Source organism: Stegodyphus dumicola, chromosome 1 (assembly GCF_044657685.1).
Source record: "Stegodyphus dumicola isolate Sdum_Otavi_A_Nest chromosome 1, ASM4465768v1".
In the NCBI taxonomy this organism is placed as follows: domain Eukaryota; kingdom Metazoa; phylum Arthropoda; class Arachnida; order Araneae; family Eresidae; genus Stegodyphus; species Stegodyphus dumicola.
Window position 1 is genome coordinate 254,948,605 of NC_140768.1, and position 22,393 is coordinate 254,970,997.

Consider the following 22,393-nt stretch of genomic DNA (forward strand, 5'->3'; position numbering starts at 1 on the left):
TGAGCAGAAACCCGTTCTAAGTACTTTTCGAGCATTAAAAAGTTTACTGTATTTGCTTTAACGGTTCCGTTCCCAGATTTAGATTGGCATGGTATTATAGGTACTAAATCCCTCCATTTGAATAAATTGTTAATTCAAGCTTGAATACAATCCCACTGCAAAATTTCAATTAACTAGGAAGACCTGTAATGTTTTATGACTATTATACGTAATTTATTAATTTCAAACAATCCACATGATAAATTACAGTTAAAAGATTTTAGTTGCAAGTGTTTCAGTAATGTGAATCCTTTTGCTATTTACTATTAAATGCAGAGGATACTTAATGCAGAGGAATCGAAAATTATATTTACAGTTTTGGGTTATCCTAAAACATAAATAAAATATGAAACCTTAAATATTATATATATTTTGTTCATGTAACAGCATTTCATAAAGATTTATTAATATTCAGAAAATTTTTCATTACTTTCCGATTAGACACCCATATAGTTCAAAAATCAGTGAAAAATCTTTCACTGTGGCATAGTTCGTACGAATACGAAGTAACTTCTGTACAAAGCAGATGATACTGAGCAAACGATTTAAGGAGACCGGTGGTAGGATTTAAGAAAATTCATATATAGTACTCTGATTGGCCAAGTATAATTAAATAGACTGGAATAAGTTGTTTATTCGAACCTCTACGGTCAGTTAGCTGCAGGGTATTCCCCAAGCGTAATAAGAAAATGAGCTAGTTTACCCTAAAAACAGTCTTAAAAAGCATCTCTATTCTATGCAGATAGTTTCAAATGATTTTTAGTAATCGATAACAGCGTTCCTCGTTTTCTTCATTCTAATGTGTTACTTTAAAATAGGTCCTTCAAAGTTGTAGCGATCCTCCCCTCATTTTAACAAACCAGAGGACTCCATCCCTTCTATAGCAGTCGTCCTACTATGATTACGAGACAAGCCAGAGCAGGACAAAAAGACCTTCGAGTGTCTATTCTATAGCAACAGTTTATAGTGCTTGGGTGACTGAGCTTTTTGTTTTCAAACAAACTGCTGTTCTCTACAAAGTTCTTTTTGCCTTTCGTGTTTCGTATATTTATGGTCTTGGTGGTGAATATTATGTGTATTTCTATGAGAATTCCTTTGAGTTCTTCTTCTCTACGAACTGCGGCACACATTAGACCCTTTCGTGTTAAGTAGCCAACGTTAAGTAATGGGTCATGTTTGGGGTTACCCGAAATAAACAAACAACGTTTTTGGATGCAAATAAAAATTTATATATTTGTTATTATGTCAATTAATCAGTTATTATGATATATGATTTTGGTCCTTATTATAAATTTCGTTTCGGCATTTCTCACCAGAACTCAAATTAGTTTTAATTGTATTTAACCTGAGGGTTTCGAATCTTAGAGAAGGAGAACTTACTGCTATCTCATCTGCTGTTAGCATTTACGCCAGCTGTATTTAAAAGTTATATTCCATCTCTGGCAATCTTGGTAGCCGATACTTTAAACTTACCCATTGGCAAAACAATTATTCCAATTTATTTCTTATTCTGTTGAATGTGGAGTTTTTGACTACGTTATCAGCGTTTGAATTTACTTGTCTGTTATTGCTTAATTCAGATAGACAGGTGGTGATTTTTTTACTATAGTATAAGTTATGCCTTTATTTTGGGCTAAGTAAGGTTATTTTAAACTTTCCTCAGTGTTTGTGAGTTGTTAAGACGTAGCGATAACTCGCTGTTAGTCTCATAGAGTCTGGAGGATTTTAGTTCCATATTTTAGTTTCATAGCAATCGTACAACATTATGACTTTTGTTATGTTACATTCACATAAAACAATATATATATTTTAATTATAGCTTAATATATGAAAATATATATATTATATAATTATAATTTTTACATGGACTAGAACGTAAAAATATTTCATTCTCATTTTATAGTAATATAAAATTTATTCTGTGTGCTGATATTCAAGCTTGCAATATCTTGAGATATGTTCAAGATGGTTACCAAACCTTTTGTATGTTTGAGAATTGAGAATCGGACATTGTTCGAAAAATTGTAAGGTTAATGTACTATACATAGTTTGTGAAAATATTATATATATTATAATATACTATACATTTGGGGCTATATTATATTTTAAACGACCTAATGTTGATAATAAGATTAATTAAGAGACTCCTCACGTTGATGAAAATGTAACGTTATCTAACCAAAGTCTAACAGAAGTTCTTCCACCAGCACTCCTCGCGTCTATTGAAACAAATGGGAAGAGAAGAATTGCAAGAGCGTTATTTGACACGGAAATAACAGCAGTCGTATATTCTTAAATCTAAAATGAATCAAATGAGGTGATTACTTAATGGACTGAAAATTTAAAACCCGCTGTGTGTGGTGGCATTAGCTCTAGAAAGCAACATAAATAACAAGTAATTTAAAGAAGGAATACTCTTGTGAAGTCCAAGATCTGGACCAGCAAGTTATTTGTGGTGACATGAGGCCTGATATTTGAAGATAAAGGTGAGCGAATTTGTTAATGTTGACATTATTGTTTTAAGATGTAATTAAAATGGAAAATATTTTCTAAATGAAAGACTCCTGTTATAGCGACGTTAACAAAGAGTTAAAATTCGTTAATAGCATATAGAGTCATGAAGGTTTTTTGTTTTTAAGTAGCAGACATGATAAATGTGCAGTTCCCTCACCGGGACTCAACTGTGTATCTCTCGAATACGCTTCGAGTATGCTCCCAGTTATCTACGAAGGCATGCGGAAAGGAAGAGAAAATACCTTATATACTCCCCCTTTTAAAGGACGACTAGGATTTGGGTAACCGAATCACCAAATCCTAGTGGAGACGAATTATTTTTAGTTCGGACGCCACATGTAAGCATTAGGTTTGTTTTGATGCAAAAGACGGGAAAAATGTGCAGTTGCCAGGACTCGAACCCTGGACTTCTCGATTTTCGTCGAGCATGCTTCCAGTCACACCACCAAAGGATGAGAAAGGGGGGGGGAGAACATATCTTATAGCGTCTTGAAATGAAACAGTTTCAAAACGTGAAGAAATTGAAATTAAAGTTTCTTATTTAGAACGATTTACTGCAAGTGTGGCCCAATTGGATGATAAAATATGCATTCCATTAACAGACTCAAAAGATTTTGATGCTGAATAAAAGAAAGTTGAAGAATATCAAGAAAATGTAGATGTAGCTGGCATTCGTACTAAGGCATACTTTGACAAACTTTCAAATTTTTGTCAATTGTCGGAGTGAAATACAGATTAAAAAAATTAAGGCTTTCCAAAATAGAGCCAGTTAAATTTAAGAAGGTAGTGAAAGAATGGCTTACGTTTTGGATTCAGCTTAGCAGAATTCGTGATGATGAGTCAGTTGCCTACGATTCAATGATGGTGAGTTAACTGACTACGAAGATGAATTTCCTAATACATGACAGGTGACAGGTGAGAGCAGGGTCCGGACACCCGGGCGGCTTTCACTGACTATTCGAGTATCGTCCGAATCTCGCAACTGTCCAGAAAAAGAATATTGTAAACAGGGTCAGATGGAGGAAAAAAGGGGTATTGCGGATTCCCACAATAACAATGCCCTAATACATGACAGGTAGCAGCAGAACCCAAGAAATTGTAAAGAACTAGCCTAAATTGTAACCTCTAGTTGCTGTTAACTACGCAAAAGCCATTGATGGCCTGAAAACAAGGTTTGGCCACGAACAGCTATTTGTTGGGTATTATATTCACAAACTACTATCATTGATAGCAAAAAAAAAAAAAAAAAAACTAACGCGAAAGCGAAGATGAACATCGTGCAGCAGCAGTAGATTGGAGCCACATTTGAGGTCTTTAGAGTCGAGTGGCGTAACTACCGATAAGTGGGCCGCCATGTTATGCCGTTTGCGGAATCATGTATTCCCCAAAATTTTTTAAGGTCAATTCTAAGTAATTCAGTGATTAAGTAAAGAAGAAAAACACTCTTTGGAGAAAAACTATTCCAGTCATTCTCTCTTTTTTATCGCGGAAAATGAAGACAAAAACGAATTACTTTATCCAAATCTGGTTTCAAATAACTTGAAATTTCAAATAAAAATGTGATACAAAAGTAATACAAAAGATGAAATTTCTGTCGTCTAGCAATATAGCATCGGGTACTAAAGCTATGATACCTGCTCGTGTATTCCGTGGTAAAACGTATTATTCTCAAGGCTGTTTTAAAAGGCCAAAAAATCCCTTTTGCAATAAAATTGTGTAACAAAATAAATAATCTTGTTTAGTTGAAAAAAGAAAGTGGCTTATAAAAGGAAAACATATTATTAATCTAACTATTCTCAACAAAACCCATAACATCAATTTTAATTTCTTCTCACGATAGAAATTTCAATTTTGATTGTATTTGTCCTCCATTAAAATGTGTCAATGAAAATGCTCTTTAGGTAGATGAAATGTCGAAAGTTAATATTTAAAATTCAACAGACCCCTAAGGAAAAAACGATCTACACAACCACAGCTGCAACATGGAAGAGACAGCGGGTCCACTTTATTTACGTTTATCGTAACAGGGAAAGATTGAGCCAGTCCTTTTAAAATCAAACATTTGTTGGTGAGCGAGCGTGTATTGTCAGCGAGGGTGTAGCATCAGACGACTCGACATTCGGAGCGCGGGAAAAGGGGTATTTGTCTCCCGTCAATTCCTTCACTCGTGTAGATTTTCTTCATGAACAACTTTAAGCTCGTGCATTTCTCTCTCGGTATGTCATTACCGTCACCGTCAGTATCCGGCGCGGTGACAAACGCAAATTAAACGTGCTTTCCAAACGAAGATTAATTTCGGATATTTTCCACCGCGTTAAATACAGAACCCTGGACAGGGGGATGTCAAAACCGCAAGTTGCTCTCAGAAATCTTCCTCTCCTTGAAGGCTTCTGTTTATTACTGGACCGACATCACCGCCAACCATCTTTGGTCATATCAACATCATCAAAAGCGCTGTTTTGTCTGCTTTGTTTGCTATACGAGGCAATAATTTACCTTAACGCAGTCAACTTTTTTTAAAAATATCTTCTATAACTGCATGAAAACATACGCTGAAGAATGTGAGGGGCAAAGACATAACAAGGTCACTTACTTCTAGTTTGGTTTTAAAAAAAGAAGTAAGGAAACAGAAGAATGAAAGCTAACAGAGCCAGAATTTCAAACTCATTTATTTATCTTTGTAAGGAAAATAGCATTTCAAGCGTCGCCCTCTTCGGCATGACGTTATCGCTATCGTTGCCATATCGTTGGACCTCGATAGGCATGGATGTTAATGTATAGTTCTTTCGCCGTTTGAGGCCATTTAAAATACCATCGAATCGAAAGTTCATTCTACAGCTTTTTGGTAAGGGAAGAGGGGTAGGAGTCCATCAGGTCTGTTCCATACAGTTTTTTTCCATCAAAATTTGAACAAAGCAAGGCAGACTCAAACTATCTTCTGGAAGATGCCCAATTCATTGGCAATGCGTGACGTTCCCTTTCCTCTTGACCCCGATAAACTCATCGACCTGATCTATATTAGTTTTAGCTCAGGAGACTTACTCAAAGCAGTAGTAAAGTAGTAAAAGTAGATGTGTTAAAATAAGCTTCGTTTTGTTCGAATTGTATTGATAGCATTAAAAATTACAGATTTATCTTAGTTCAAAATATTCAATTAGTATAGGTTGTAAAAAATCGAGTGTTAAACCGGAGTTTTTGTTTTACCACTTTTCTTATCTCTTGAAATCTTCGTTATTCACCTTGAATAACAACTGTTTACATTAAATTAATTTACATAATTCACTTTAATTTTCTTAAACTAAAGCGAAATTGAGCCTAGGAGTTGCAACTTTTTATAAAAAAAACTGTAACCATTTCAAAGGAAAAAGGTTTATCTCGAGAGTGAAAAATTAACTTCCGTCACCATCTTCCTAAGGTTGAATTTAAATTTTAAAAAGACGAGTTTTTCTTTCACGCATTACTTAACGCTATAGTTTATGACCTGATTGAAAATTCTAATACGAAATTAAACGTAACAATTTTATTCATTATTTACTCATAACGAACGGCATAATGTACCGTAGAATAACAACGTATGTAGAGGTCAACGTATGCACGTAAGAGGTCAATATGCTCTGCTAGAACTATTTTGTTTTTCTATCAAAGTAAGTTCTAATTGATTGACAATCAAAACGATTCGAATTGTAATATATTTAGAATGTTTATCCGGTTGTAAAAATTATCGTATTCTGTCATGCATGCTTTTGTTGTGTAAACAGTTAGCACCTCCAACTAGTAAGCGGAGATCAATGGATTGAATATAAATAATTCAAATACCGGAGACGACACGGATTGTTTTCTCATGCCTGCTTGTTGGCTTGATTTAATAGATAGCGCGGCTACCTAACAAGTGCAATTTAAGAAAATGGAGTTTATTCAGGTTTTAAGAATTCTTCAAACCCTCGTGTAAGCACAGCTGACTTTTCACTTTTCCTGCTTCAGAAAAAGGCTTATGGTGTTTACAACTTAAGTCAATTGCTTAGAAAAACGCAAGAAAGTTATCTATCTAAAGCAGGAATGTTTTCGTGGAGCAGTTTCTGAGCAAAACTAGGTCTCGTATTTACGTTGCACATAGGGAAAACGATAAAAATCTAATGCAGTCATTCCACTCGCATCATATGATTCTGACGAAACTGTAGAAATAACATTACTCAATCATTTCATCCGCTCGGTCACTGGTGGGCAGGCATTCATTGAGAAGAAACTGGGAAACAAGATACTCTTTTTCGTGTATTATGATGAACTAAATCATTTTTGCTTTCTCCTTCATAATGAATATTTTTTAATACTCCTTTCCTGTAATTTTCAAATGAAGAAATTGCTGTTTTCAGCCAAAAATCGTACGATTTATTTTATTTTATAACCTCATGTACAATAGTAAGCTAATTATATTGCTTGCACCACACTTAAACCCGGTATGCAGAAAATATGCAGATTTTTGCATGCAACGCATATTGCTGATATTTATGTAACATAATTAATACTCAACAATTTTGTGTTTAGATTACGTTTGATATTTAGTCATACAAAATGGGTGGTCAGATGTTATTACCAATTAAATAACATAGTTAAATCATGTAATAATGTAATTAAAAATGTAGCCATGAAATCCAAATTATCTTTTTAAACTTAGAAATCATTTTTATTTCTAAAACAATTTCCAAATTAATTGAGAAATAATACATAGAATTATATTAATGTCCTCTTTTTCTAAATTTGATACTTCATTCAGGAAAATAAAAATGTTTTAAGAATTATTAAAATTTTCTTTCATACTACCAAAGATTTGAAATTTGTATTGAAAATCAGGAATGACGTTTGTCTGTTTTACGTATTTTTTGTTCCATGTAAACATAATTTTTGTTATCATACAAAATGAAATCTTTATTACAAGTGAAAATGAAAATTCCTAAGTTTCCCAATTCTTTTATTCTTGAAGAATGCTAGGCTTTTCTTTTCCCATTGAAAATAGATTTGACAAGGTGAACTTGACGAGTGTTTACACATTATAAATTTTGCGGTATTTGGCATGTTTTATTTGTCTTCTTACTTTTTGTAATAGCTGATCAATTTCTTGTACGCCACCCTAAATATTTAAACCGAAAATGATTTTTCTACTAGAAGTCTTAAATTTTGCTGTAACTGACGACCTTCTTCCTAAATTTTGTAATAAGAAACGAATTTATGTCAAATCTTCCTGAATGTCTCCTGTTGAACACATAACATGTGTCAGTCTATCTTTTATATGCATATCCGTAAAATTATAGAATGTATCATATATCATCTAAGAACTGAAACATATTTGCTAGTGTTTGCTTTCATGCACACCTTTCATTTTAGGTTTATTATTTATTAATTTTAGGTTATTATTAAGGAGGTTATTATATTAAGTAACTAGTTATTTATAATTTCCACGATCATTTCTCCTTTCCGTATCCTCACCAGAATACAAATCAGTTTGTACTTAAGACGAGAGTTTATGATTTTAATACAGAGCGTGTTTCTGCTTCTTGAGGCCACGTTACTAAGCTCACCAGCTTTGATAAGACTGCAATTCTTTAAATAAAATTGTTACATCAGTGAGAAATTTTGAGCCAATTTCTCATTAAATTAATTGCGTAGTCTTTGTTCAACTTATTAACTGTTAACTGTTATTTTAAGTTTTTTTTTTCACAAGTCCGTGGCTGCTTGTTAAATACGAGAAGCGCGTTTACGTTAAAGTTCTGATTCAATAAAAAGGTTGTTTTAAACTTTTGGAAGACTTTTTTGTTGGTTCAAACCAGCGATAATTCACTTCACATCTGTTAAGAGCTTGATACTACTTTGTGCCACCAGAGTAAGTCAGACTCTATAGGTTGTTTATTGTAGCATTTTTTTTTTTTTTTTTTTTTTTTTTTTTTTTTTTTTGTCTTGGAGCGCATTATTGATTGCTGAAGTCATGGTTCGTCGTATCACACTCCTACAGTCTTCACATAACCATATTTCGATTTTTCAACCGATTGTACTCTCTCTTTTAATTTACACTTCGCTTTTTGCTATGATCTCGCTTTACCGATACACTTATTTTATATTCATTCATTCATTCATTGAAGCAATAGACATGAAAAATGAGGAATGCCTTCGCCAGGACTCGAACTTGGACCTCTCGAATGTGCGCCGAGTGTGCTACCGTTACACTACGAAGGCATGCTGGAAGGAGAAAGCAGATAAATACCTTATATACGTCCCCTTTTAAAGGGCGACTGGGTATTAGGGGGCCAAATCGCCAGATCCTGGTGGTGATAGTTTGTCGTCTTTTAGTTCAGGCGCCACTGTAGAATCATTAGGTTATTTTTGCCCTCGCCGGGACTCGAATACTCGCCGTCCGTGCTACCGTTAGATCACGGAGGTATGTTGGAAGGAGGGAGGAAATACCTTGTAAACTGATGACAATGTAACAGCATCTAATTGGATGGTGAATAGTGCATCTTTTTCGGGTGGAAAGTTTACTCGCCTCACTCGTAAACGTCTACAGCCCGCCATTGGGGGGGGGAAGAAAGTTTACTTGCCTTTCTCATACGTAGAAAGAGCAGTTTTCCAAATTCAAATTTAAATTTTCAATTTGTATCAGAGCTCTTTGGAAGAAAATCAAATAAAATCCAAGCTTACTTAAATATACTGGAAACTGTTTTGATTTTAGTTTAATATTTTCATTGTGGTGCAAGTTAAATAAGGAAAAACAAAACAGAAAACTCTTCAGTTTTCTTAACAAAAAATGTCGAATGAACGATTTTTGTATTATTTATCGTCATCAAATTTGCAAACCAAGGTTAAAAGTATTATCGAAAATTTCTTTAAAATTGAAAATATTTTTAGTACCTGGAGTACAACTCATTTGGGGAAATAAATGTTTTGACTCTCGTTTTGAGCTCGTGATTTCAAGTTCATATAATTTCGGGAATATGTCATATATCCGTTTACTCCTAAGAAACCTAAACCTTTAAGAAAAATTTTAATTATGCTTAAGTTAATTCAGATTTTTATTTTTAAATTAACATATAATTTTTATTATTGAAAAAAATGAAAGGATTAAATGATATGACAATAAAGTTATTAATTTTATACAATTATTGACATGCAATGTTGCACAAAAAAGTGGTTCTTCAGTTTTTATGGTGTATCTTGAAACCAGTACTTCTTCTCAACTGTATTCATAGAGTAATTGTTCTCTATCAACAACTATGTACTGTGCAAGGCACGAATATTTAAAGATACTACGACTTTTTTTAACTATTTTTATACAGTAGAACTCCAATTATCCGATTCAACTGGGACCGGACCCCATTCAGATAATCAAAAATTCGTATAATTGGATTTTTTCCGAAGAAAGGGTCTACGTACGCTTTTATGAATTAGTGAAGTGGAAAATAGTAATTTAAAAATTAAGAGACCTAGTTGGTAAAAAAAATTGCGCATTCAGCTGCGAATTTTAAATTGATGCAGCTAATTCGAAAGTTTGCAATTAATACCAAGTAAAAACAGTTATACAAAGCGAGAGCAGTACTACCTACTGAACCTACTGAAAATACTACAAAATTAAAAAAAAAAAAAAAAAAAAAAAAAAAAAAAAACTATACAACAAAATCAAAATTGGTACTTTGAAAATACTAAAAAAGTTTTTAAAAACCTATACAACAAAATTAAATTTGGTTCGCTCAAAAAAAACCTCAGCACAGTTTCAAGGCCACCAAACGCTTCACTAGCTGATGGTCTCATGTCTGCTTCAACTTCGATATTAAGGTCATCTTCTTCCTCGACACCTTCTTCTAACACACTTTTAATAAGTTCATCATTTAGAATTTGAAATTCAGGGTGTGACGAATCACACATCATCCATTCTGTTGTATCCTCAGCACTAACTTCTGAACATCCAGGCATTTTCAAAAGAATGTTTCTTAATTCCTCAAGCGACACGTCATCCTCATCTTCTGTCTCTTCCCTTTCCTTTTTTTAAGCTTCTTTTTCCTTTTTCTCTTTTTCCTTCTCGTCGTCGTTGATTCTGAAAAATTCTGAAATTCTGAAAGCGATTCGGATAATATAAAAAAAAATTGCTCTATAATAAATAATTATAAGAAAATAAATTTGCTCTGAGTTAGTGAAAGCTTAGAAGCCAGAAAAGGAATATTACGAATAAAAGTATCATCTCCTAAAATTCTAAACTCTGAAATTAATCGAAAATCGTTAAAACTTTTCCGGCTGTTTAACTTCTGTCGTCAATTTGTAACACGAATTTAAATATGTATTATAGAAACACGAATCTATGTGATTTTAAAAGCAAAGTTGAAATATATTTGAAACCTAAATGGTGGTACATTTGAATGATATGAACTGAAAGAGGTATGCTTTTAAGAAGATTCAAAATGAATTTCTAATTCCCTTAGTTTCTTTAATTGGAAGAGTGTCTCTTTTCACCTAAACGTGGTATATACTTGTCTTTTAGATATCTGCAGTACATCATTCCTTGCTTAAGAGTTAACATCAGATTATTTTCTATGTTATACAATACTAGGGATGCTTCTTTAATGTTCATATTTGCACAAAAGTAAGGCACAAGAAGTAAATCTTATTCAGTAATTTTATAAGAAAATAAAATCTAAAGAACCATAGAAAGGTGATAATACGTTATTTTGTTGAAAAGCATTAAAACTACTCAACTGCGCGAAGCATTTCTCAGAAATCTTTCACTCACGCTTCACGCTTCTGATTTTCTATTGAAAAATTCAAAAATGGCGTTGCTATAATAAAAAACGCTTAAGGAGTTTAGTAACTTTATACATTTACGTTACGACTACCTTTAAATTTAAACTATAAAAACGTTAAATAAGTAGTGTTATTTAACCGCGTTTTTAACAACAGAGACTTCTTCATACAAGAGGTTCTATTCAATTTCCTTTGGATTTTCCGTGTTAAAAATTATAAAATTGGGCTAAAATAGTTGTAATACGAAATAAAATTATAAAGAAAAATATAGAGAAACTAAAAATATATATTGTCTAAATAATGACTTAACTTAATTTAGTTCACTAACTAAATGTGTACATACATATTTTTATTTCATCCTATGATTACTTACATATAATAATAATAACAGACCGAAATGAAGGCACTTTCATTTGATATAACTTTTTTTAAATTGCCAGGTTAAACTCTTAGAACGTTAAACTGGAAACACCGTTTCGGTGAGAGTGCATTTTGCAAAAACGTTTCACTACAAAATTCTTTATATATCAACCGTAACTCTCAAACTAAAAGATGATAAATGAGGACTATTCGTATCAACTTGGACTGGTTAAGTGGGAATTGTCTCTTCAACCTATTGCTTTTTAGGTGGGGAAATGTAGGAAATTAAAGACATTCCTTCAAAATGGTTTTACATCGTATAAATACCAGCTTAATATGATGATAAGATTCAAGACAAATTTCTAGTGAAAGTGCAGCTAATAATTCTAAGTTCTTCGTTGCCAGAAGTTCCTAAAATCTTTGTAATTTAATTAGTTGGAATAACTTTGAAGACAAAAATATTAAAGGATGGTAACTTAAGATTCCAAAAGGTATTAGAAAAAGTTTATTTTCGTGATTCGCCTCATGCATTCATATATAATATAAGTATTTCTACTTTAGACCGATTGTTTGTGAAAATAGTCCTTCTTCAAAAAGGGTAATCCTTATTATTAGTTAAGCTCCAATGCTAACTAATTCCAAACTAATGCTAACATGCTAATTCTAAACTAATGCTCTGCTAACATGATTCTGATTTTTAATAAGATGAAAGTTTTCTGTCTTGCAGAATGAGACTTGAGTAAAATTATTGAACTTTCAAGCAAACATGCATGTTTTTCTTACTGATAATATAAAACTTATCTCTGAGGTTTTGTCACATGTTATAAGTTCTAAGCAGGAAAAAATAAATTGATATTTTTGGCAAAGAACAATATCTGAAAGAAGATTGATTACATTATATTTCTGTTATTAAGTCACAATACTTTAGGTACTCACTTCTCCCCTAATGTTAGAATTTCATACCAGATTCAAACAAAACAAAACAGTCAATAGAATAAAAGCTACATTCAATTGCTTCTGGTAATTTGGGTTCATGGTTATGTGATTTATAGCTGATTTTTTTAAAATTTATATTAATGATTTTTAAGTGAACAGTTATAGTGCGTTGGAAGTAAAAATGAAAATTTAACTACTATGTATGTTTTATTATTTCTATATTCTAAGAACATTTTTCACCAACGTTTTCAACTTCTGAATTTCTTCGTATGCTAGATGGAAATATATTTTAATTATACTAGTTGCTTTATTTTGTTGTATACTAGTTTCTTAATTTTCTTAACACTAATTATCAAAGAAATGCTTTTGAGAAAGTAAGTGGCGGCATAATTAAACTCAGAAAATTAAAATTTATCATGAAAGACTATCACCTGAGCATCTGTAAAATATTTACGTTTTGCTAAACCATAGCCCATATGTCGTCAAACTGATCAAGGACCAAAATGAAGAAATGGTTAGTTTGTCATTTCGCAGTCTGATCACTTTCTCCCCCTCTCTGGGTTTTAAACATAAACCTTGGTATGAAAATGACAACCAAGCCCATCTCTGAGAAAAGTAACGGTTTCTTCTTCTAAAATATGATAAAAGTAATGAGAGGTCTGTCGTCGGAAGTCATTCTTTTTTTTTACTAATGAAGGATTTTGGTGCCATGGATAATCCATTAATTACTAACTAGCGGCCCCTGTCACTGTCATCTGTTTCGTCATTTCATCCATGGCTGGCTGCTCCGCAACTGTTGTCTTTGATGGGAGATACACTGAGGACAAAGGGGAATTGGAGCAGATCGTTTTCGTATTCTTTGTTCAAAGTCAGGACATGGTTTTCATCACAAATTAGCACGCTCTGAGTAGCCATAGTCAATACCAGTGCAGTACATGTAGTGAAGTTAATCTGTAAAGCATTAGAGCGAAGAATGAAGCATCTTACCAATAACTTATGCAGTAAGTAAGATGGTGAATACTTGATGAAAGTTATTTTATTTTTTGATGCAAAATTCGTTGCAAATTAGCTTATTAGAAATGAAGCAACAATTCAAAGTGGATTATAGCTTATGTAACTGATGACGTAATATATTTCAACCATAAAAAATAATCAATCTTCAGTCAAAGATTACACTTGTGAGAATCACAAAACAGTAAAGGCTTGAGCCACTAAACACTGGGAGTGTTTTAAAATACGTTTAAAATTAAAAGCCTCCCGTTATTAATTACGCTGCACAAAGAAATTAATTTATGACTTTACAGTTTTCTAACAATTTTATTAAGAGCATTCACATAAACGCAATTTAATATTCTTATCAAAAGATAAAGAAAATAAATTTTGCAAAGCGTAATGACGTATTATATCCATTAGATGTGTTGCATTTAATGTTAAACTGTAAATCCAATAGTGGTGAGTGATTGAGATTGTCGAACACTGGTAGTTCAATCAAGGTCTGAATCTCTGCGAACCGACTCTTTGCATTATGTGCTTTTGTGTATTTAAGTGTGGTGTAATTGAGTCAATTTCTCTTGGAACGTTCTCCATGAAAGCATCACTTTTCTTAGGCAGATAGCTCTAGTGTGCTTTGCAGTATTTAAGTAAAAAACACTTTAATTGGTGTATATGCTCTGCTTCACATGGTAAATTTATAAGCATTTGCTTGATTTAGCATAACAGCAGGCTACGTTTATTGCCTTCTCTTAACATTATTGATGTAAATTTATGGTTTGAACTTAATTTTAGAAACCTGACAAAGAGCAGACTTAGGAGCACCTTGTTCAGAATATTATTCTGATGTGGTTCTCTCGAAAGACGTACAGCCTATTTTCAAAAGTAATAATTGAGACACGACTTACAACATTACCGAGAGATGCTTATTAACCAAAGACGTGCGTAGGGGGGCTGGCAAGAATGGTGGGGCGGTTTGCCATCAAATACGATCAAAGAAAGCCCGTAACAAACATAATTGATATTACACCAAGGAGTCGTTAGACGGCAGCACTGAAGAACTAAATGGTTGATGCCATCCCTCCATGGATAAAGTTAATAAGAAAACAAGTTTTATGACCTCGTGAAGGGAAAGAGGTTTTTCACAAAAATTAAGACTTTACTTTTTGAGCTGGTGTGCTGAAAGTTATGATTAGTGACAATGCTGAATGGATCTAAGAAACCGTTTGCAGTTATATTTTGTTTTCGTTTGCTAGGTCGGGGATAATACGCGAATTACGAGGGGAAACGTTTTTAGAACTGACTAGCATAAAAGTGTTCATATGATTAAAAATATATCTTTAGCTGGATATTCCTCAACAAAGTACATTTAATAAATAATTTCAAATATCCATTTATAAATTTACGTTTTAGGAATTTGAAATGTATAAGGAACTAACCAACGTCAATTTCTAGGCAAGAAAATTCCAAATGTGTGCGGATAGCTCATTTGTACGTATAAATAATAAAGCAATATAGTCATTTCATAATCATCCATAATCTTACAAGGAATTATCTTATTTCTCTATGCGTGATGCAAAGTGTACCTCAGCAATTAGAAGATCGTGGTTAGAATCGTGGCGAATGTACAACCGATTTTGTATAGCTCCTGATTTGAAAAAACTAACAGTCTGTATAATCGTAACTTGAAATTGTAAGATAAGAATCGATTCACGCCATAGTCATGGAGCGATAAAAATAAAAAAAATATATGGAAATATAATATAATTTTTTTAAAAATTCATGCTATTTTATTTCTTCGTGGTAGAAAAGCGTTAGGCTTACATGAGTTTGCCATATGGTCTTACTGGGCAGAAAGATACTGATGTTAGTACACCAAATGACTTAACTTTCTTTACTACTAAGAGTTTCATATGTAAAGAAATTCCACCTCATCAGGCATAGCTCCACTTACACTTTTGAATTGTTGATATTTTTACAAATATTGCATGCAAATAAACCAGGGATGGGCAAACTACCACCCGCGGGTCAATCCGCCCCCCCCCGAAGTTTCTATCCGCCCCGCGGATAGAATTTTAATTTGCCACTCCAAGGAAAATTAAAAGAAGTATATATTTATGTATTATATATCCCTCTCCTTTTTCACTTTGTTTAAATATTTTGTTCTTCCTTTTTTTTCAAACTGATGATCATTGTACTTTCTCTATTTTTGTTCTACAAAACATAAATCGCCAGAAATTGCAACCACAGACAGCTTTCAATCGGTTAAGTGTTAAAAGTGGAAGTTCTTTGTTAGTTATAGCTGCAGATTGGCGCCAACAAGCGCTATCTCTTTCTCCAGAAGACATATGGAAATCCAATATAGGTGAATTAGACCTCTTAGAGAAAACTTAACTTAATTATCATAACTTAATAAAACTTAATCTGTTTGCTGAGTATCTAGCTAAGAACGATTTGTCTCATTTTCCAAGGTTAAATTCAATACCCTCAGTAAATGAAGAGAAGCTTAAGAATTATGAAGATAACTTGAAAATACTGCATTTTGAGTTCGAACGCAGATTTCAATGGCATTCAAACAGAATTGGATATTTTTACCATGGCTTTCAACGTAAATTGTGAAGCAGTGAGGTCATATTTGCAGCTTGAATTAATTGATTTGCAATCTAACAAACATCGCAAGCGGTTGCTTCTAAATATGCCAAAGTTTGAGTTTTAAAAATCGTTATCGAAAGTAAGTTTCCCAAATTTAATATCTCACGCCCAGAAAAATATGTTTGCTTCATCTTATATATGTGAACAAGTGTTTTCAACTATAAACATTAGAAAGAATTATTTCAGGAGTAGACTGACAAATGAGCATTTAGCCTCGTTCCTTAGAATCAGTACATCTCATTTCGAACCTCAATATAATAAATATAAGGAAATTTTTAAAACGAAATTGCAATTTCATTCATCTCATTAACACATTTTACTTGTGGTACTTGTATATTGTTTTTAAAATTTTAGAAAAACTTATCTTGGCCCGCTAAACATTTTTCTTTCGATTTTTGGCCCGCGACCGGAAAAGTTTACCCATCCCTGAGATAAACTAAAGGCATAAAAGCCTTAATCGAAACATCAGAAGAACATAATTCAAGCGCAAGGTCGCGTTTGAACTATGTTCGATATGCATTAATATGCATTTGATACATTAATATATAATGTATACATTGGTATATTAATTTATATATTATATATACATTAATATACCAAATGAATTATTCACTTGGCGAAGTTCTTAAATTATGGTAACTTATTTTCCTTTCCCTTTTATTGCGCAACGAAAAAAAAGTTACCCGTTCATTCTTTCAAAAAATAATTTAACAAAGCACATAAATCACATTAAGCGTTATTGTCGCTTTTAACAAGTAACCAAACTTCAAAACTTGCGAATATATAAGTTCAAGTATACCTTGCAAAATTTGAAATAAAAAGTATGCCTAGAAAAACATCTACTTTAAGAAGCCGGTAAAATATTTATAAGTTATAATTCAAAAATGTTTTCGAAAATTTTAAAGAATTATTATAATGTACAAGTTTTTAAAACAAATTAGAAAATATCTGCAAATTTTAATTGGATTAAACCTAAATTTCGAATTGCAAAAAAAAAGTAACTTTAATATAAAAAGAGATATTAATAAATATATACCAAATTCAGTTAACATTGAGGAGGTGAAGTTTTGAAAGCTAATTTTTTAAAACCTATTCCTGCAAATTTTACAAAACTTAGAACTTTGGCATAATTTGAGTCGTAGAACTGAAGTAGGCAATTGGTAAATTAGTATATCATTTCAGAAAAAATCCCCATTTTATGTCAAAATACATACTATGTTTGAACTATGGTATATGAAAACATAACTTTCGATCAATAAATCAAATGAATTACGAAATTTTTCGCGCTTGCAATACTTAGTACAAGGAAGTTAAATGAGCAAATTTTATATCTTAAAGCAAAATAAAATTAAAAAAAAACTTTTTTAGACAAATTAAAAAAAAAAAGGAATTGTTTGCCATTTGTTAATCATCTTCTGCATTTTTATTTCTCTACTTAAATCAAGAGATTAAATTTACTTTAATTTAATGGTTTCTTAAATGATATATAACGCATTATGTTTTACATTATTGAAATCAAGAAATTCTAAATGGGTTCCGTATCGACCTCAATGAAATTTCAAAGGGCGTTAATGACTATCAAGAAGTCGATTAGGGGTTGATAACCGATACGCACCGACAACTGATAGGCATAATAAAGATCCAATTGATTAAAAAACGAAATATTAACTAAAACTGATAATGATTTCTGCATATAAAGCTATATCGTAATCATATTCCGTTTTCATTCTTAAACTGACTGATTTATATCGACAATGAATTCAAAGAAATCCATTATTTTCGTAATTTAATGCAAGTATCCAATGTTGAAAAGATTGTTCGTATTTCCTCAGAAGATATATTATTATATATCAGCTACTTGCAAAATGTAAAAGATTTTAATGTACGCTTCCAAGACATTAACCATTTAAATGTGCCAACATGGCTCACAGAGTACCTGAAATGCGATCTTGATATTATGATGCAAGAAGTGTTGATTGCATTGAAGGACGATGATCTAAAATGCATGGGTACAGATTTTGGAGTTTAAAAGTTATCTAAGAAAATATCCTAAAACAAAAGCTGTTACCGAACCAACATTGATCACATTTCCAGCTTTATTTAAGCTCAACTGTTTATATTATGATTATGTTGTATGCTCTTTATCAGGGGTCGGCAAAATAAGACGCGCGAGCGAAATTCGGCCCGCTGCTTGTTTTTAATTCAACAGATGATATTGTTTTTTACTTTAAAAATAAATAAAATTATACCTTATTATGTATTTGTTAATTAGTTGAAAAGTTATGAATAATGATCGCGAATGGCTGTACTGTCGTACTCTCTTCTTTGTCGTTCTTTTTAAAAGCATTCCCAGCACACTGTAAAAAAAAAGTTCGCTCTTTACAGGCAAAAGTTTTGTAAAGTTACAGAAATCAAAAAGTTACAGAAGAATTTCCTGTAATGGTAACAGGTTGAAAGCAAACTGTAGCGGTAACAGCAGATTTGCTTGTAACATTACAGATAATGTTTCAGTAGCCGCGCGGAATAATCACGTGACTGACTGGAAATTAGCCAATCAGGAGAAAAGTGTTTGAAAGCTAGTTGCAGAAAAAAAACATGGCTGAATGCATGTTGGTTGTATAGCGCAGGTAAGTAAGAAAATGTTTACAATTACTACTTGAAATATTTTTTGTTCATTTTATGCAGATTATTCTCATGCACTTTGCACTGTTATATGTAGTGAGTAAGTATTTAAACGTTTAAGCTTTGCGATTAATTAATATCAGTGTTCGTAATGTCTAATGAGTTGAAAGAGTGCAAAATATTTATTCCAAATGCAGATCTAATAGTAGTATTTTGTCATTGTGCATCCGATAAATTACGCCTTCAACTGCCTTTATTATTATTTAAAACTAATTATTCCAAAATTTAATCACTGTTTGTGGTATATAATTGAAATGGTAATATGGTTGTTGAAAACAAAACTAATCATTTTAGCGTTCTTTTCCAATCGTCTGACCAAAGAACGTTTGACATCTTTTTCCCGGCAGGCCTTGCGAGAAACGTTTATATAAACATTTAGAATTCTGAATGTAATGTATATATTTTTTTGCTTACTAGGTTTAGTTTATTCTTTTTCTAGGATTATCTAATTAGTTATACCTGGTTTATAATTCAGTCTAATATGTTTATGTACGAGTGTGTTATGAAGTAAAATTACAAAAACTTGAACAACGCGGTCGAGAATCTCGTTTATTCCTTTAGTGTAATAATATTTTTTTCAGTGGTATTAATTTCTTACGAAAATATTATAATTCCAAAATGAAGTAATTATATTGATTAAAAATATGCCCTATCATACTTTTCGTAATGTTTTGTTTTACTAACTAGATGCAACTTAATTATTCCATATATTTTAATATACCAATATCAACAGGGGAAAAATGGAAATGACCTAAAATATTTTTCTAACAATTCGTTAAACTAATTATAAAACAAAACTAAAATTTTGTGCATTATTTCCAAAAATATCATTTCATTAATATTTTATAAATGACAACATATATTATATTGTATATATAACTACCATTGCATACTTATAAGTTTTTAAACATTTAATGTAGAATTTATGTTGATTTTATTTTGCCCAGTTTTAATACAGTTTTGAAGTATGATAGTCTTGTTACTAGGATAGCATGAATCTGCTAATACAAGTTTAATACATTTCTTGACAAATGTTTCTCTTATTCATGTAATATAATATATAAATCATAAAATAAGTTTTCTTAAAAATAAATTATTATTGTTTATTGGAATTTAAAACAATTCTGTATCTGTATGTTGTATTAAAAATAAAATAATAATGAATTTTTAATGAAGCATTGATTTTAGCATTAACTATATATATATATATACACATGAATAAATGGAAATGCAAGCTACTTTTCCTTACAAAACCGCCTATGAATATATACTTTCCTTTAGGCTGATAGTGTTATGGAAAATTCTTATGTATTTTTTGTTGTGTATAATTTTTGCGTATTATTTTACTGTGCATAATGTATTCTTAGTTATTATGATATTTTACTGTGTTTAATGAATTTATATTGAGCTTATTTTAAATTAATGTATAATATTTAATAGTGTTAAACTTTACGGCAAAGCTCCCTTGGGTTTGGCAGAATATATGTTACAGTTAAAAGGGCGCGGTTGTATTTCCGTTTCTCACGCGTAGGCGTCTTTGGAGGTTAGAGGTCACTGTCCAGCTGCATTTTCTCCTTTTTTCGCGGGGGTTGAAAACACGTGTTTTTCTCGTCCAGAGGAGAATAGTTCTAAGGGGCAGCGATATTTTGACAGAGTTATAGGTTGGAAACATTCTTCTGTTGCGTGGGAAAGAAAGGGTCTGTCTTCTTGTAGAAAGTTCTGAATTTCTGAGAATTTCAGTGGCGATTTATGACCTTTCTTTTAATTGGCGAAAGGGAGTCCTAGTTTTCGTAAGATTGGCTAAATTTTTTAATTTTAGTGTTGTTTGAACCAATAGTAATTTTGAGGCGTTTCTTGGTGTGGGTAAACCGAGGTTTCTTAAGCCGTTGCACGGAAGGCAGGGAATCTTTTTTTTTGGACTTGAAAAAAAAAAAGCGATTTGGAGAGAAGACTTTGAAGAGGTTTTTATGGAGCCTTAGGGGTTTGCTACTTTGACGGCGGCCCCTACGGGGCCGGCCGCGGTCAGTGAGGTGCTGAGATGGTGCGGAGGAAAACGCGGCGGTTCTGCCGTGGTCGACCGCGGTATACAGTTAAGTTTTTATCTCCGAGATTTCTGGGTACGGAGGGTGACGGCGGCAATTCTTGCGGCCTATTATTTTCAATTTCGTCGCTGAGATCTCTTTTTCCCTTTTGTGGAACAGTCTGAACTGCTCGTTCGTGCTGGAGTATCTATTTTGCTTTAGAAAAGGTGGAAATATGGAAAGTCGTCATCGCCTGAGGTCTGCTTTGGTCTTTTGTCTCCAGTTTCGACCTCTTTCTCTTATCTTCAGTGGAACTTCGAAAACGGGAAGATGATTGAGTGAAAGTGCTGCTTAACGGAGGAATTTGAAAACTTTAAACTGGAACTATGAAAAGGCTCCGGTTCCGGAAAACAACGATGAAGATTTGGATGTTATTGTTTCGGGATTTGTAATTTAGATCGGGGCAGCTCCCTGAGTCAAATTGAAAACTATGAACTATGAAAAGGCTCCGGTTCCGGAAAACAACGATGAAGATTTAGTAGTTATTGTTTCGGTGTTTTGAAATTGGATCAATGGATTTGGGCAGCTCCCTGACTCTCTCAAAGGTGGTACCCCGATTTCGTGAGTGACTTTTTATTTTGATACATAATCCTTTTAAATTTGGAAATGTTTAATACTAAAGCAAGAGTTGACATGTTAAGTAGATAAAAATTGAATATTTTTAACAATTTCTAGCTGAGAAAGTAATTTTTTATTTAATGTTTAATAGTCAGAAGTCAATTGAACTAATTGGAGGAAGTGAATCTTTGTTTTAATGTTTAAGTGCTATGTTCAATATGTTTTATTCTAAATTAGTTTTTTTAAATGAGTTTAATATTCTTGAGTTCCTGCTTAAAATGATTAAGAACTGTGAAGTGTTTCACGATGATTTTTGTATTAATGGATTAATGTTAAATATGAGATTGATATGGAAAAAAAAAACTATGAGTAACTTTAAAAGATTTTGTAGGGGTAGTCTGGCCAGCTATCTTAAGTTATAATGTGTGGGAATTTTCAATAAATGTGTTTATTATCTTTAATATTGTATGTTTTTTTTTTTTTGTGTGTATTAATTGTGGTCTACTGTAGGTCACCCATGTGATCCTAACGGAAACATGGTTTTTCAACCGAACCTGGGTAATTATATTGCGGTAGTAGAAAAAAATTAATTTTGGTTGGTGACTATACGATCGGTTTGCTGAATTTATTTTGATTTGAAGAGTAGACTTCTTAATTGGGAGATTGTATCTTTCCCCGGTGTTTTGAAGAGTTCTGTGTGATATTTGAAATGTTCAAGGTTTAAGCTTATCTCTAGATTTAAGATTGAAATTTATGTGTTTTCAGGTTGGAGATATAAATTGGTTTTCATTTAGTGAGAGATA

At 32.3% G+C, this 22,393-nt stretch overlaps 1 non-coding gene across 1 annotated transcript; it reads right to left on the reverse strand.

The window, feature by feature from the left end:
- Positions 1 to 8,707: 8,707 nt before the first annotated feature.
- TRNAV-CAC (transfer RNA valine (anticodon CAC)) lies at positions 8,708 to 8,778 on the reverse strand. The gene has a single exon. It is a non-coding gene; the product is annotated as a tRNA-Val (tRNA).
- Between the last annotated feature and the right edge of the window lie 13,615 nt (positions 8,779 to 22,393).